The 15,743-nt window shown below is 45.7% G+C and overlaps 1 protein-coding gene and 1 long non-coding RNA gene across 2 annotated transcripts in view; both read right to left on the reverse strand.

The window, feature by feature from the left end:
* The window catches only part of LOC139059024 (collagen alpha-1(II) chain-like), a 1,291,347-nt gene that overhangs the window by 687,758 nt on the left and 587,846 nt on the right, over positions 1-15,743 (reverse strand). The gene's annotated exons all lie outside the window — the stretch shown is intronic.
* LOC139059580 (uncharacterized) lies at positions 3,559-6,368 on the reverse strand. Its single transcript, XR_011514211.1, has 3 exons — positions 6,218-6,368; positions 4,601-4,810; positions 3,559-3,781 (listed from the first exon to the last, which is right to left on the reverse strand). It is a non-coding gene; the product is annotated as an uncharacterized lncRNA (long non-coding RNA).

A 15,743-nucleotide genomic window follows, 5' to 3' on the forward strand; every position in this document is an offset into this window, starting at 1 on the left:
ACCGTTAGGAGACATTAGCGATCCAAACCATTTATTTTCTTCTGTGAATTTCCTTCTCATGGTCAGGTTTCCCTGTGTTTAGTTGACGTAGGTAAACGCACTCCTCCACAGACTTTAGAGGCTGACTTGCGATATTTAACTCTGGTTTTTTGCCAGGCTATTTATCATTATCTTTGTCTCCTGCATATGATCTTCAGCCCAACTCTTACACTCTCCCTGTTAAGGTCCTCAATCATTTGTAGTAACTCGTCTGCATCGCTACTGAACAGAACAATGACATCGCAAACCGAACGTTCTTCAGATATTCACCGTCGATCTTTACTCCTAAGCTATCCCAGTATACTTCTTCTAAGCACGAAGTGAATAGCATTGGAGAGATTGAGTTTCCTTGCCTGACCTTTTTCTTTATAGGAATCTTCCCACTTTTTTGTGCAGAATTAAGGTGGCTGTGTAATCTCTGTAAATATTTGCCAGTCTATTTACGTAAGCGGTCTGTACTCCTTGATTACGCAATGCCTTTATGACTACTGGTATCTCTACAGAATCAAATGCTTTTTCGTAATCTATGAAAGCCATATAGAGTGACTTATTGTACTCTGCGGATTTCCCGATAACCTGGTTAATGACCTCCATTGTATGATCCATTGGTGATTCATTGTAGAGTGACCTTTCCTGAAGCCAGCGTGCTCCCTTGGTTGACTTAAGTCCAGTGTTGCCCTTATTCTATTGGAGATTATTTTGGCAAATGTTTTATATAATACTGGGAGTAAGCTAATGGGCCTATTTGTTAGTTCTTTAACGTCACCCTTTTTGTGGATTTCTATGTTTGCATTCTTCCAGTTTTCTGGGACCCTAGCAGTCGATAGGCACTTCGTATAGAGAGCCGCCAGTTTTTCTAGCATTATGTCTCCTCCGTCTTTCATTAAATTGATGGTATTCCATCCTCTCCTGCCGCTTTTCCCCGTTTCATGCCTTGCAAGACCTTTCTGACCTCACCTCTAGTTATAGGAGGAGTTGCTGTATACTGTTCATTACTCTTTCGAATAGAGTGTTCCTGAGTCCTCTGAGTACTGTAAAGGTCAGAACTCTTCCGCTGCTTTTATTATATCTTTGAGATTGCTTATGATGTTACCCTGCTTATTTTTCAGTGCATACACCTTGGTTTGTCCTATGCCAAGTTTCCTTGACACTTATTTATGGCAGCGTCCGTTTTTTTACGGCTTCTTCACTCTTTCACACATTATAATTTCAATATCACTTATTTTCGGTTTGTTGATCAGTTTTGACAGTTCCGCAAATTCTGTCTTATCTCTTGAGTTGGACACTTTCATTCTTTGTCCTTACTTTATTAGGTCCTTTGTTACTTGGGAGAACTTAGCTACTGGTTGCCTTGGTGCCTTGCCTCCCGCTTCGATTGCTGCCTCTGAAGCCAGCCTCGTTACGGTTTCATTTGCTACCTCTATGTCATGATCATCATCTATCTGTTCTAAGGCTGCATATTTGTTTGCAAGCACAAGCCAAAATTCGTCTGCTTTTATCCTTACTGCCTCTAAGTTGACCTGTCTTTTCTTGACTAATTTAACTCTTTTTCTCTTCAAATTGAGGTGTATCCTAGCCCTCACTAACCTATGATAACTGCACTTTACCCTACCTATCACTTCTACATCCGGCACTATGCTAGAATCAGCAGAAAGTATGAGGTCAATTTCATTTCTTGTTACACCATTAAGGCTTTTCCAGATCCATTTTCTGTGGCTACGTTTCCTGAAGAAAGTGTTCATTATTCTTAGTTTATTCCTTTCTGCGAATTCTACCAGCGTCTCTCCTCAAGCGTTTCTAGAATCGACACCGTAGTTGCCAATTGCCTATTCCACCGCCTGCTTTTTCCCTACTTTTTCATTTAAGTCCCCCATTACTACTGCATACCGGATTCGCACTTTTCTCATCACTAATTTAACATCGTCATAAAACTAATCTGCTTCCTCATTGTCGTGACTGGAGGTTGTAGCGCAGGTTTGTGCTACCTTTAATCTATACCTATTATTGTGTTTGATTACGACTACTGCTACCCTCTCGTTGATGCTGTAGAATTCGTCAATGTTGCCCGCTATGTCTTTATGGATTAGGAATCCTACCCCATATTGCTTCTTAGCCGAGATACCTCTATAGCAGAGGACATGGTCACTATTCAGCAATGTGTAAGCCTCACCAGTTCTATTCTCACTAAGGCCGATAATATCCCAAACAATGTCTGATAGTTCTTCGAAGAGTCCTTCTAAGCTTGCCTCACTCGAGAGGGTTCGGGTGTTAAATATTGCAAGGATCAGTCTCCATCGGTGGCCTGTCCCGACCCAGGTATTCTTAGCCCCCTCTGCTGCGTTGTGAGTCTCACTGCTGCCTTGGTCAAGTGCTCCGCAGCCGCTGGGAACTGAGGACCACTGGTTCATTGAGATCATTTCATTGGAGAGGTTGTGGCCGAATACTGCACCAGGGAGGAAAATTCCTGCTCTGGTGAGGAAGCGTCTTTGTTCAAGCTTAGTGGGCCTTCCTAATTTGTTTGTACCTGGATTAGTATAGCCCCACACGCTCACCGCATCTTTCGCCGGTGTCAGGCGCCACTCCAAGCCTGCAGATGTAGTGTACTGAAGGATGTCGTACGCAGATACACCACCGTTATAAAAACCAATTGACGGAAACATACTTATTCCCAACTTTAAGTCATGCTCAGATTACACCAACTGCTTATTTAGCTACGGTTTCTCTTCCTTGATCGATCTTGCAACCAGGTGCGACACGTCTAGGTTTGCACATTGATAGATCATATATTTTCCTCGTCATCTTGCGATTATACCACTGCAGTAATAAATTATTTCATTACTGATCACCATCCTCGGTTCTTCTTTCTGGGTGTCGCAAAACTTACGCAGTGTCACCAATATTCTAAAAAGTTATTTCAATGAAACATTACTTATACAAAAGGTACAAGGCACTTGTTGGAACAGCGTTCTTCGGGAAAACTGTCCTGACAGGGCGTATTCGATATTTTCATCAACAATAAATTACATTCCCTTACAAAAAAATTTAGTAACATTTTATAAACCGTCCTTAGACAAATGTTACTAGAACCTATCGACATTCTATAAAACGTCTTTAGACACCGTAACAACTTCCTAGTAACCTCCTACCGACTATTTGCCACCGATATTGAATCGAAAGTATAGATATAAAATGTCGATAGAATTCTTACCGACTGCTTATTATCTTATGTCGTTAGAAAGTGTCAACTGTGAAGCGACTATTTATTGACCACCTTTATACATCCTAACAACTTGCTAGTAACATCCTGTCGACTATTCGCCACAGATAGTTGACAGGATGTTACTAGGAAGTCGTTAGGATGTATAAAGGTGGTTAATAAATAGTCGCTTCACAGTTTTTAGAAAGTACATAAAAATTTTATTCAGAGGTAATTACTTTTGCAATTACATATTGCAAAAGTAAGCTTTGATTATCTCTGAATAAAATTTTTATTTGCTTCCTAAAAACTGTGCAATGACTATTTATTAACCACCTTTATATATCCTAACGACTTGCTAGTAACATCCTGTCAACTATCTGTCTTTGGCGAATAGTGATTGCCAAGTGGCTAGGTGTGGCATGCAACAGAAGAAGACGGGTTTCCATTTGTGCTTGAACACATCCATTTAATATCCCCGGGCTAGTAAGGAGGGCGAGTTCTCCAGCTGCCCTGGAAGTAGGCTGAAATGTTGCGTTGTGTAGTCTAGAAACGAGAAGAAAAAAGGCAATATATTAGTTTTGCTACAGTGACATTGCAACACACCATGCATCTGTTTCTTAAAAAGGAAGTGCACAAGAGACAAGCTTTCAATCCTGTGAGCTATAAACATCGCCACCTGTTTTGTGCAAAGTCCTAAAAATGCATGAAATGACTGAATTCGTGCATTAAAGCTGGGAGCGTGATGGATGTGCGTAACACCAACAGATGCACGACACATAAACTCTATCGTACCAATTGTCATCTACAAACAAAAGCTGTAAATCAACTTCGATATTCGTATTGTGACTAGTACATGGAAGTTTCATGTGTGAATTATCTTAGGAAAGGCAAGGTGTCAGTCATAACTATGCTGCAGCTTTGCTTGGGCACAGGTACATAGAAGAGTTGATTTTTATGTTGCACTTAAGAACCACGAAATGATACAAGCAACATGTAAGCAGTTGAGCAGGCATTACGGACGTTCTACAGCAAGATTAGAAAATGCCTTTGTTGTGAAGGCAGACATTGTCAAAGTGAGCTTGTTACTAAACACGTTAACTTTCCACAAGACAGGATATTATATTATCAGTGCATTCATATGACCAGGGCCTCTATCACAAAAATACATATGCCAACAGTAATGACAATTTTCTAGTTATGGTGGCAAAGCTTGCATTATAATATGCTAGTATAATCAGGTTAATAGCTATTTTAGCAGGAAAGAAAGGAGTATACCCTAAGATAGCACTGAAATTGCCATGAAAGGAGTTTTGTTGAAAACTGCACAAAGAATATTAAGATGCTTCTTTGTGACACACATACCTACTATGGTGTTGACCTTCTTGGAATCCAACGGATCCTTCTGTGGAAGGCATTTGACAGCCGCCCAAAGAAGGACCTCCCTTCAACGTCTTCTATTGAAAAAGGAGCTTTAAGGAGGCCCTCCGCGAAGTGAAAGCCTGAGTTGTTAGCATCCAGGCACAGCCTCTTCAGCAGGCCCTTTTCAACGTATACACCGTCACCGATGTCTACCTGTGAAAGAATACAACCAAAGATTCATTTTATACGCATTTGATCAAGGAATGGTTAGGAAGTAGGGTAAGGTTTGCAAAAACGGAAGTCGCTGCTTCTTGTTGATTCGGTTTAAAGAACAAAGCAGCCTTACGTATACCATACATGCATTGTACTGAGCTGTGTACTTTTACGTAAGACTAGAAAGTATTGGGAACTTCAATGCGAAAGAAAGACATGCATCTGCCTAGAACTAAGCAAATGTGTGCCACCCCTTGACACAGAGTGAGATCTGGTGCTGTTTTAGTGATTAGCAGACATTGAAAGCTTCAAGCCTCATCGAGTATTGGGCCAAGCTGTGCTCGATTAGTGGCGCACAAGTGCTCAACACTATCAAAGAAGATGCAATTGTCTTCAAATACAATTCTGACTTCCCCTTGCAGACATGCACTATTAAATTTACTGACTGCACTTGGGTGTAACGATTTTGTCTGACAGAGTGAATAAACAGTATACACAAGCAGCATTTTCATAGTTAGCATAGTCTTTAATAGGTACTGATACCTTCAATTTAGAAAGCCCTGTATATTGGGCCTCATCAAACTAATTTCACAAAAGGTTTGTCAAGGTAGAAACATAGAACTTTAGTCATTAGAAGACAGGTGAAAGGAGTTAATTATTGCAATTATTACTGAAAATTAAATTTCAGACAGCTCATCCCAATGAGAAATTGATGCAAGCAGTTTGTACATGCCACATAAGCATTTAGATATCAAAAATAGGGATTAGAGAAAACCTTTCCTTAGAGGTTCATTATTACAAGCAGCCATGCCCTCGAGAAGACATAACTTCTTTTTCTGTAGGCAGAAAGAGGCTCGAGTATTTTATTGACACATATATGTGCCCATGCATATATGTCATCTCTGTTGTAAACCTTTTTTTCATGTACATGCAAGGTGTGTTTATAACATCTCATTGTGCACAAAATTTGCGTAATAATTTAAAGACCGCGATTTTGTAGCGATGGTATTCCTTTGCGCTATTCGTTAGTAGGCTGACCGACGCTCCGGCCCGTGCTACGTACTGCAGCTGCCGGCCGTTAGCGGTGGGCGAGAAGAGTGATATAGAATCGAGGGGTAAGTATCGCTACAAAATCGCAGTCTTCAAATTATTACGCACTGCCGAACGAACACAAACTTTCAATGTGTTTTCATAATTGTGTGCCCATTCAGGCATAGCAATGAAGGCCGGTAGCAGAATGCAAGTACGCTGTAACATCAGAGGAAGCTTTCGTGAAATTGCTTGCTAAATGTGCACAGCAACATGGCTAACATACGATAGGAAAGCGCTTTGCTCTAGCTAGTTACACAACGCTCATTACGTAAATCATAAGCTTCAAGAATGCGCGCAAGCGCCAAACTTGCTTACCTTTCAAGACTTGGCAAACGCTCCTTCGTCTAACAGGTACAGAAGCACCGACGTTTCTCTGGCGCAAGCACTGTAGAACTGCCGATGAACTCCAGCTCCACAAAAGCACAACCTTCAACAGTCTTCCAAACACTACAATTCGAAGCCCCAGTACCAGACTTTCCACGAGAGCGCGGGCAGGCAGCTCGGCAGAACAAAGGCAGCTCGGACGGGAGCTGCCTCGACGTCAAAGGGGCCTTTGACAACGTCAGCCACGAGGCCATCATGGAAGGCCTCAACAATACAAACTGCGGCAGGAAGACCCACGACTACGTTAGGAACTTCCTCTCGGGCAGAACGGCGACGGTCGGCCTGGGCGAGCTGAGGAGCGGTATCTTTGCAACGCCTAGCAGAGGTACGCCCCAAGGCTCGGTAATCTCGCCCGTACTGTTTAACGTGGCGATGCTGGGCCTAGCGAAGAGACTCGCAAAGATCCAGGGAATCCGGCACGCGATGTATGCGGACGACATCACGGTCTGGACCACCTGCGGAACCTTGGAAGAAAAGCGAGCGGCGCTGCAAGATGCGGCCAAGTGCGTTGAAGACTACATGAAGGAGAGGGACCTCAGGTGCTCCACCGAAAAGTCCGAACTGCTAAGAGTCGGCAGACATCCCACCAAGGCGAAACTGGAGGTCAGCCTCGAAGGACAACTTATACCCGAACGCAACATGATACGCGTCCTCGGCATGTGGCTGCAAGGCAGCAGAAAGTGCAACCACACCATCGGCCTCCTCAAGAAGTCGACTAAGAACGTGAGTAGAATGATAAACAGGGTCTCCCAGAAGAGGCACGGCATGAGAGAAGACGACACTCTCAAGCTCGTCAACAGCCTGATCGTCAGCAGAGTCATGTACTCGCTACCCTACCAAGTGAGGACTAAAACGACCAACGAAGAGATCGAAGTCGTCCTGAGGAAAGCCTACAAGACGGCGCTGCATCTGCCGAGAAACACCTCCAACGAAAAGCTGATGCAACTAGGGGTGAGCAACACCTTCGTCGAAATGGCGGAAGCACAGCGGAAGGCGCAAATGAAAAGACTAACGGGGACCTACACGGGGCGAAACCTGATCGGTAGGCTGGGCTTCGAAATTGGAGACGTCGACCGGTACGAGGACGTACCGGCGGGAATTAGGAAAACCTTTAACGTAAAGCCTATACCGAAGAACATGGATCCCAGGCTCCACGAAGGCAGAAGGAAAGCTAGGGCCGAATACATAGAAAAGACAGTGGCTAGAGAAGAGAACACTCTCTTCACGGACGCGAGCATAACTGTAATAGGAAGCGAGGCAAAGGCCATCGCGGTAGTAATGAACAAGGAGGAAAAGCTTGTCTCGTGCGTCTCGGCCGAGATATGGAGCGTAGCTGAAGCCGAGGAAATCGCCGTGGCGCTGGCGGCAATGCAAGGCTATAGGGGGAATAAATCTCTAAATATTCTCACAGACTCGAAAGAGACCTGTCGCAACTATATGAGGGGCAGAATATGCAAAACTGCCCTTAGGATCCTCAGAGGGAGTAACCCCTCGGAGGAGGCGGAAATCAAACACAATCTGATCTGGATACCTGGGCACGAGGGCATAAGGGGTAACGAGGCGGCGGACGGTCTAGCTCGAGCTAATAGATTCCGAGCTGGGCAGCAGCAGGAGTACCGCGCTAGTTACGCCGGGATCCTCAGTGACAGTTATTCGGAATTACTGCAACACTACAGGGGGACTAGATTCAAGTACCCACCGCCCCATAAAGCGCTGACGAAGGAGGAAGCAACGGGCTGGCGTAGGCTCCAGACAAACACCTTCCCCAACCTTTTCATATTAAACAAGATGTTCCCAACGCAGTATAGGGACACCTGCCCCTGGTGCGGGACTACGCCCACACTCTATCACATAACTTGGGAGTGTGAACGAAACGACGCATTCCGCGATCATAAACCCCCGAGTGCGGATCATTGGGAGAGCCGGCTCGTCAGCTGCGAGCTCGCCGTCCAAAGAAGGATGGTGGGGCACGCTAGGGACGCGGACAAACTCAGTGGAGCCCTGGACTGAGGGACCACCCGTGCTGCAGAGGCTTCCCTTCGACGAGAAGACAGCGTGACGAAGAGATGACCTCGATCCGCGAGAATTCCATTTTATGCTTCAATAAATGTTTCTCTCTCTCTCTCTCTCTCTGTGCTAGGGCACTCACTGACGACACTGGTGGATCGCTCGAAACACACGGCGAACTAATGGCATTACACGAGTCCGGAGGGTTTGGGATGGTCACTGCACACAATAAGGAGCACGTTTTGTCTAGGCACGTCTAAAATTTAACTCAAATACCACCTTACTGCAGGGAGCACTCACGACAACCAACGTGGTGTGTCGACCAAACAAATACTACAGTAGCGCCACTCTGCGGTTTTTTAGAAAAATGTATCTTAAATGAAAAAATTGCGTGTTTTTTCCTAATAACATTTCATAGAGTCTTTTAATAAATTTATTTGGTCCAGAAGTGTGTACTTTGTACACTTTGTGATACGAAGTTTAAGGAAATGTATATATAATAAAAACTAAGCGGATGTTGCCTTCAAGATTCGCAATTGCTTCAGGTGCATGCAGGTTGCAAAAGCACGGCCTTCGAGATCAGACTGTCACTCAAAGGAAGCCGTAGTAGGAGGCGGAGAGGCATTTAGGCCCCAATCATTGGGTTTACAGTGCCTAGGTAGGCTTCCTTATTTATAAAGTGTATACGGGGACTTCAACCGAACCATGAGCGAGCTATACAGACGCACGCGGTACGATTCGGTGTCCGATCCGACGTGCGGCGCTGCATGCAACGGCATGAGCGGCGCGTAAGCTCCGCCCACATCCAATTCCCCAGCTTGAGTTCATATCCACGTCGAGAAACGCAATATAAACAACTCTGCACAACACTGCTTCGCTTTACGCGAAGGCTGTCGATAAAATTATGCCCCTGTGAGTGACAGAACACTTCACGACGGCGCGTTGTCCACTGACGGCTCCGCTAAAGCCAGCGATAGGGCCGGTAGGCATAGCTAGGTAGACGCTGCAGACGACGGCGCTTGCGATCCAGTCCGAGCTCGTCGAAGAGTGCTTATTTTTGCCAAAACAATGAACACTGTACACTTAGGTCGGCCGTAATTAAATACAATTGGTTTACTCGACGCAGTCGTTGCGAAGGGCAAACGTGCAAGCGAAGCGAGCGGCCTCGCTCAGACGGTCGGTGTGTGATGTCTGCTCGCGAAATGCCCTCGCGTCGCGGCTCCCGATCTCACCAGTAGCTTAGTGCTAGTGTACAAGGCGCTGGTTTGCATAACAGGCACACGTCCGAGATAATTTTACTGAACTGGTAACTATTTCATGTCAGAAACAAACTGCAGCAGGCAAGCAAAAGAATAACTGCGAGAAACCGGAAAGCCAGCACCGTCTCCGTGGAGGGGACGTGAGAGAACGTCACATGCCAGCCGCGCTGCCAATGGCTGCGGCCAGACGACGGTGCAGTTGTCGGACACGTCGAACGATGAAAATCTGCGCGGTCTGTCGCACGCCGGACGTCCGATCCGGCGCTTCGGCACGGCAAAACACCTCGATTCGGGCTGCAGTTTCGGCGCGTCAGACGCCGGATCGGACACCAAATCGGACCGTGTGTCTCGCGCTTTAGTTGGCGAACACGAGCCGATCAGCGCGCCGTCTAGTGCGATGGTGCATGGCCTACGGGTTTCTTTGACACCTACTGAGCACAAATTCATGATCACCGCTCATATACAGGCTTCCCATGGCACTAGTCTTCGTGTTTTCGAGAATACGTGCCCACATCTTGAATTGGTGAGACCACACTTCCTCTTAGCGTCCGGTATTAGAAGCAGTTTTTTTCTATGAACATTCTACTATCATCTGTTACTAGGAAGTTGATTAAAAATTAGGAAAACAGTTACTGTGCAAAAAAACATTTTTTTTAATGCAGCCAGTCTTTGCATATTCATTTATAGTTCAGATGCTGTTATATGTTCATTTTTCACTAAATCATTTTTAACAACTGTGTAGTAACCAGTGTTACTAGAAAGTTGATTGCAAATCGTGGAAAGTTACACCTGTCCATGAAACAACACTGTCTTGCACCAGCCATGTTCACTGAATAATTATAACCTTATTGAATAATATTCATGCATGTTTTGTAACTTGGGTTATGTACTTTAAGAACATAATTATTTTTATTACCTTCCTATTGAATCGTGTTTCTAAAAAGTTAAAATAGTGTGTCTTAACTTTCTAGTAACTTTCTTTTTACATACTGAAGTTAGAAAAGAAGTAACCAACTTTTTTTGACAAACGTTACTAAAAAGTAAAAGTCAACAGGATGTTACTAAAGTTGATAGGATGTTGATAAAAGTTCTAAAGAAAGTAAGGAAGCATTTTTGTATGGGTTAGTGACTGCACGACTCATGTGTCATTTAAGCATCGATTCTCGCCTCCCAGAAATCCATGAATTACAAATGCATTGCTGCCCTCTATAACAAGAAAGAATATTCTTCCGAAAAAGGTGAAATTGCGGCCTTTCAACGCAGCTTTGCGAACTAAATTTCAGAATTATAGGAATATTGCCACATCCTCTATGGTCGCCGCGGGTATGTGCCAGGCGATGAAAACGACGCTCAAGTAGCGCGCGAGTAGAAAAACAGAGACAACAACGACGTCGCGTTGACTGCGCTGATAAAGTGTTTTTACACGTCCTCGACACCGGCTTTCCCGTCTCCTACTAGGCTGTGACACTGGTGGAGGGGCGGGGTAGGATTGCCTCATGCTCGGCCCCCCTTCGCGGAGCCATACATCGAACACGGAATCACCTGCGTTCGTCTAAACTCCCGTTCACCGGTACCGTTGCCACCTGCTAGGCCTGACGCCAGAGTTCAACCCTTTGCAGGACCCTGCAGGAACGCGTCTACCTACTTCAGCCATGGGTACTGCAACTCCATCGCAGGTGACGCTATAGAATCCTAAGATCCCAGAAAGTTTCCATGGTGACGCTTTTGAAGGTGCCCAAGATTGGTTGGAGCAATTTCAGCGTGTCGCCAGTTATAATGACTGGGGCTCCTAGAAAAAGCTGGCTAATGTCTATTTTGCGCTTCAAGACAGTGCACGAACGTGGTTTGTGAACAGGGAGAGAAGTTTGCCCACATGGGATGCCTTCCGCACCCAGCTGCTAGACACATCCACTAGTAGCGAGAGAAGAGACAATGCGCAGCACCTGCTCAAATCCCGTATTCAAAAACCAAACGAGAGCGTCGCCATGTTTGTCGAAGGTATGACCCGCCTTTTCCGCAGAGCAGACCCTGAGATGGCCGAAGAAAAGAAGTTACGCTATCTCTTGCGCAGAGTGAAAGAGGAACTGTTTGCCGGACTCGTGAGGAACCCACCGACGACAGTGGCCGAATTCACCAAGGAGGCCACCGCCATAGAACGGGCGCTGCAGCAACGCTACCGCCAATATGATCGCAAGAACTCACCGGTGAATGCTTCAATTCTATCTGAAAGCTGCGGCACGTCTCTGCGTGACGTCATCCGAGAGATTGTGCGAGAGGAGATCCAGCAGCTCGGGATTTCTCCCATGGCACCAGCGGTGGCTTCTGCCACTGATATCGTTCGGGATGAAGTTCGACAGGCGTTTTCGTCGCCGGACCGGCAGGCGGTGCCGCGACGATTAACCTACGTGGACGCTGTCTGTCGTCCACCTCCCGCGACTTCGATGCTGCAGACACCGTCAACCACTATGACGCAGCCATCACCGCTACGCCCGACGCCCTATTTTCGACTGTCACAGCCGCCGCCAGCTATGCCGCGTCGCCACCAGTCGATCGCTGCGCCTTGGTCTTACGGTGAATCCCCTGCCGGCTGCCCGATTCGGAAGACCGATTTGTGGCGCACCGCTGACCGCCGGCCGCTATGCTTTCATTGCTGCGAAGCAGGTCATTTTTACCACGCGTGCCACTACCGCGCAGATGGGTATCTAACGTTTCCCAACTGCAGTTACCCTGTGTTTGATGCTGCACGTACCTTCGACGAAAATACTACAAATTTTCGGCCGGAACATTCAGCGAAGCCTTGATCGCGTTCCCCCCTTCTCCGGCTCGTTACACCCCACTGAACCATCGCGATTTTCCTGACGCCTCTAGGGACAGGTCCCCTAGCCTGCACCGGGGGAACTAGAGGCAGCGACCTGCGGGGGTGAGGTTGCAAACCGTCTAACTTTGCAAGAGCGAGGACCGACGACTCTGATCCGATGACTCCAACCACACCCCCTGTAACCGACGCGGTCAGCGCCGATCACCAAGTGGCCCTTCTCGCCGATACTGGTTCCCATTTTTCGATAATAAGTTAAAATCTGGCCGACAGGCTGAGAAAATAAAGACGCCGTAGACTGGGCCCAACATCAGAACTGCCGGCGGCCAGTTGATGATGCCTATTGGAAAATGCACAGCCAGAATAGTAATCGACGGTGCAACCTACGTCGCCACCCTCGTCATTCTTTTTGAGTGTTGCAAGGAATTTATATTGGGGATGGATTTCTTAAGAGAGTAAAGTACAGTGATCGTCCGTGACCTCGTCGTCACATTTGCTACGAGCTCAGACGACGTCGACCCCGCGGAACACCAGCGACTCCGCTTACGTATCGCCGACGACGACGTCACGCTTCCGCCGCGAAGCTGTTCCCTCGTACCTGTAATCTGCGACAACTTGAAAACCGGGACTGGCGTCGTCGAACACATCGACGCACTCGCACTGAGTCAAGGCGTTTCCATAGCCAGGACTGTAATTAAAGTACACGATGGACGTCCTAAATTCCTGCTGACCAATTGTACTAGGGAACGTCGACACATTGTTAAAGGCCTGGCTGTTGCTTACTTCGACGAATTTACCTCAGTGCAAGACTGCCTCTCAGTGGAGCACGCGACGTCCACCGTGGCTATGCCTGCCCCTGTGGTTGACATCAGTCCCACCTTGTCGCCCGTCGAACGCAACAGCCTTCTTGAGCTCATCGATGAGTTTAAGAGCTGCTTCTCATCAACGTCACGAGTCAGCCAGACGCTGCTCACTAAGCACCGCATTGTCACCGAAGCCAACGTCAGACCAATTCGGCAGAATCCTTATTGTGTAGCACTGAAAGACCGCGAGGCAATACAAACCGAAGTGAAGACGATGTTTCAGGACGGGGTTCTCTTATGAAAATGGTTATGTCCTTTGTGTTTACTGTATGTTTCCCGCAGTTCACATGAGGAAATGTCCTTTATGTTTCCTCCATGTTGAAATTTGGCCACTGCTTTTATGTTTCCTTCGTGTGTCCTCCCTTTATGTATCCCTTATGTTACCGTACTTTATGTTTCCTCCATGTTGAAATTTGGCCACTGCTTTTATGTTTCCTTCGTGTGTCCTCCCTTTATGTATCCCTTATGTTACCGTCCTTTATGTTTCCTCCATGTTGAAATTTGGCCACTGCTTTTATGTTTCCTTTGTGTGTCCTACCTTTATGCATCCTTTATGTGGCCGCAGTGACTAAATCCTGTATTTTACGTAGACATGCATAGATGAAGAGTTCCGTGTACACATCTTATATTTATAAATTTTTCCTGAGTTAAAAAGTTTTGCATTGGTTTTCATTGTAAGGTTACTGTTCCCTACATGATGCAGCGCACGGATTGAAACTCTGCTATGGCACAGAAATGTATGCCAATTTGTTCTAAAATTACAAACTAATTAGACTTCATAGATTATTTAAGTATAACACTTGGAGTACCACTGTACATTCCTCACTGCAGTGCTGCTGTTCTAGTTATGTCTTTGTGATTAATATAAAATGTAATGTTTGGATGGAAAGATCAGGTTGGATCAGTGCTTGCACTTTTAAAAGAAAGTTTTGACTATACTTTGCAAAGGTTTGTCTGAAACTACGGACAGTTTATTGGACTATCTGGATGTTACTTCAATTTGCCAGGTCTGCTCACAGCAGACCTCTGGAATGTGGTGCTTGGGTGAGAGCTCACAAGGCACCTGAAAAACAAAACAAAAGCCAATCTTTTTCACTTATTCAAAAATATTCATATAAGCAAGAACAGCCTGGCCTGTATGCACACAGCTAAGAAATGTGGAGCAGTCAAAAACAGATCATAATAACATCAGGGCAACACAGAAGCTTTTAACTAATTGTTGTTTGAAAGAGACTGAGCTGCCAGTCCACTCAGGTATTAAATTGCTCACAAATTCTTCTAAACATTTCTGCAGCAGCTGCTAAGTAGTACATGACCTATAGGAGTAGGCAACTGGCCAACAAATCTTTGTGTGCCTGCTTGTACAGATGTCTCGTAGTTATATCTCAAGTGGTTACACTGTTATATGGTAAAATTCAGGCGGGAATAAAACCAGCCGCAAACATCAGACTACCTGGGAAATTATCACCAAAACTTAAATATCTAGTAAATCAAATGAACAATCGATTACGAAGGGTCTAAAACCAAGACCGCGATTTTGCAGCGATCCCTATTTCGATGCTACTCCTTTTGCTCATTGATCTGACCGACATTCCGCTATCGTTATTAACTACAACAGCAAGCCGTGGAAGGTGGGTTATAAGAGCGGCAAACATCGAGCGCAAAGCATCGCAAGAAAATCGCATCCCTTATAAGGCAGTGCTACAAGCCACTGTCTTTAACAATCGCAGGAACTCACATCATGTTCTTCGGTTGAAAATACTAATGAAAACGAGCGTCTGATTGACATGCCTCGATTAAAAAGAAATTTCGCTGTTGTAATGTCGGTCTATATTTGCCCTACAATATAAAAGACCAATACACGAGCACGTCGAAGAACACAAACAATGCAGACAAGTTCTCGCGAAGCTGGACTTCAATCTGAACACTATGAATAAAGTAATCTTCACACAAGCTAATATCTGTTCAAGCGTCAAACATCACATTCGCGTGCCAACTCGCGATGCTCGTGACACATCGACATGCATTACACACGTAACTTGCGGAAATTCATATCTACGGAAGAATTTCTTGCCGGGAAACTACCGAGAAAACAGTAACTTTCAGCGTTTACGTAAATATTTGCCCATTAAGTCCCAAGCCAACAATCAGCGGTGGTAGCACATCACTCCATAAAGCAAGTAAGTGGTAAGAAATAATACATTTCACGGAAACTCCCCTCGTGAAACGCTTTGCTAAATGTGCACAGCAACATGGTCAACGTACGCTCAGAAAGTGTTCTGTTGTCGTTCCACAAAGCTTACTACATGAACCAAAAGCTGCGAGAATGCGCGCAAGCGTCAGACCTGCTTACCTTCAATATGGTCAGCAAACGGCTTCTTCGTCTCGCAGGCACCACGCGACGACGCTCTTTCCGGCGCGAACACTGTCGAATTGCCGATGAACACCAGCGCGCGAATGCACAACTTTCAACACATTCTTCCACGCACCACAATTCGAAGCCACAGTATCAG

The sequence above is a fragment of the Dermacentor albipictus genome, chromosome 4 (assembly GCF_038994185.2).
Source record: "Dermacentor albipictus isolate Rhodes 1998 colony chromosome 4, USDA_Dalb.pri_finalv2, whole genome shotgun sequence".
In the NCBI taxonomy this organism is placed as follows: domain Eukaryota; kingdom Metazoa; phylum Arthropoda; class Arachnida; order Ixodida; family Ixodidae; genus Dermacentor; species Dermacentor albipictus.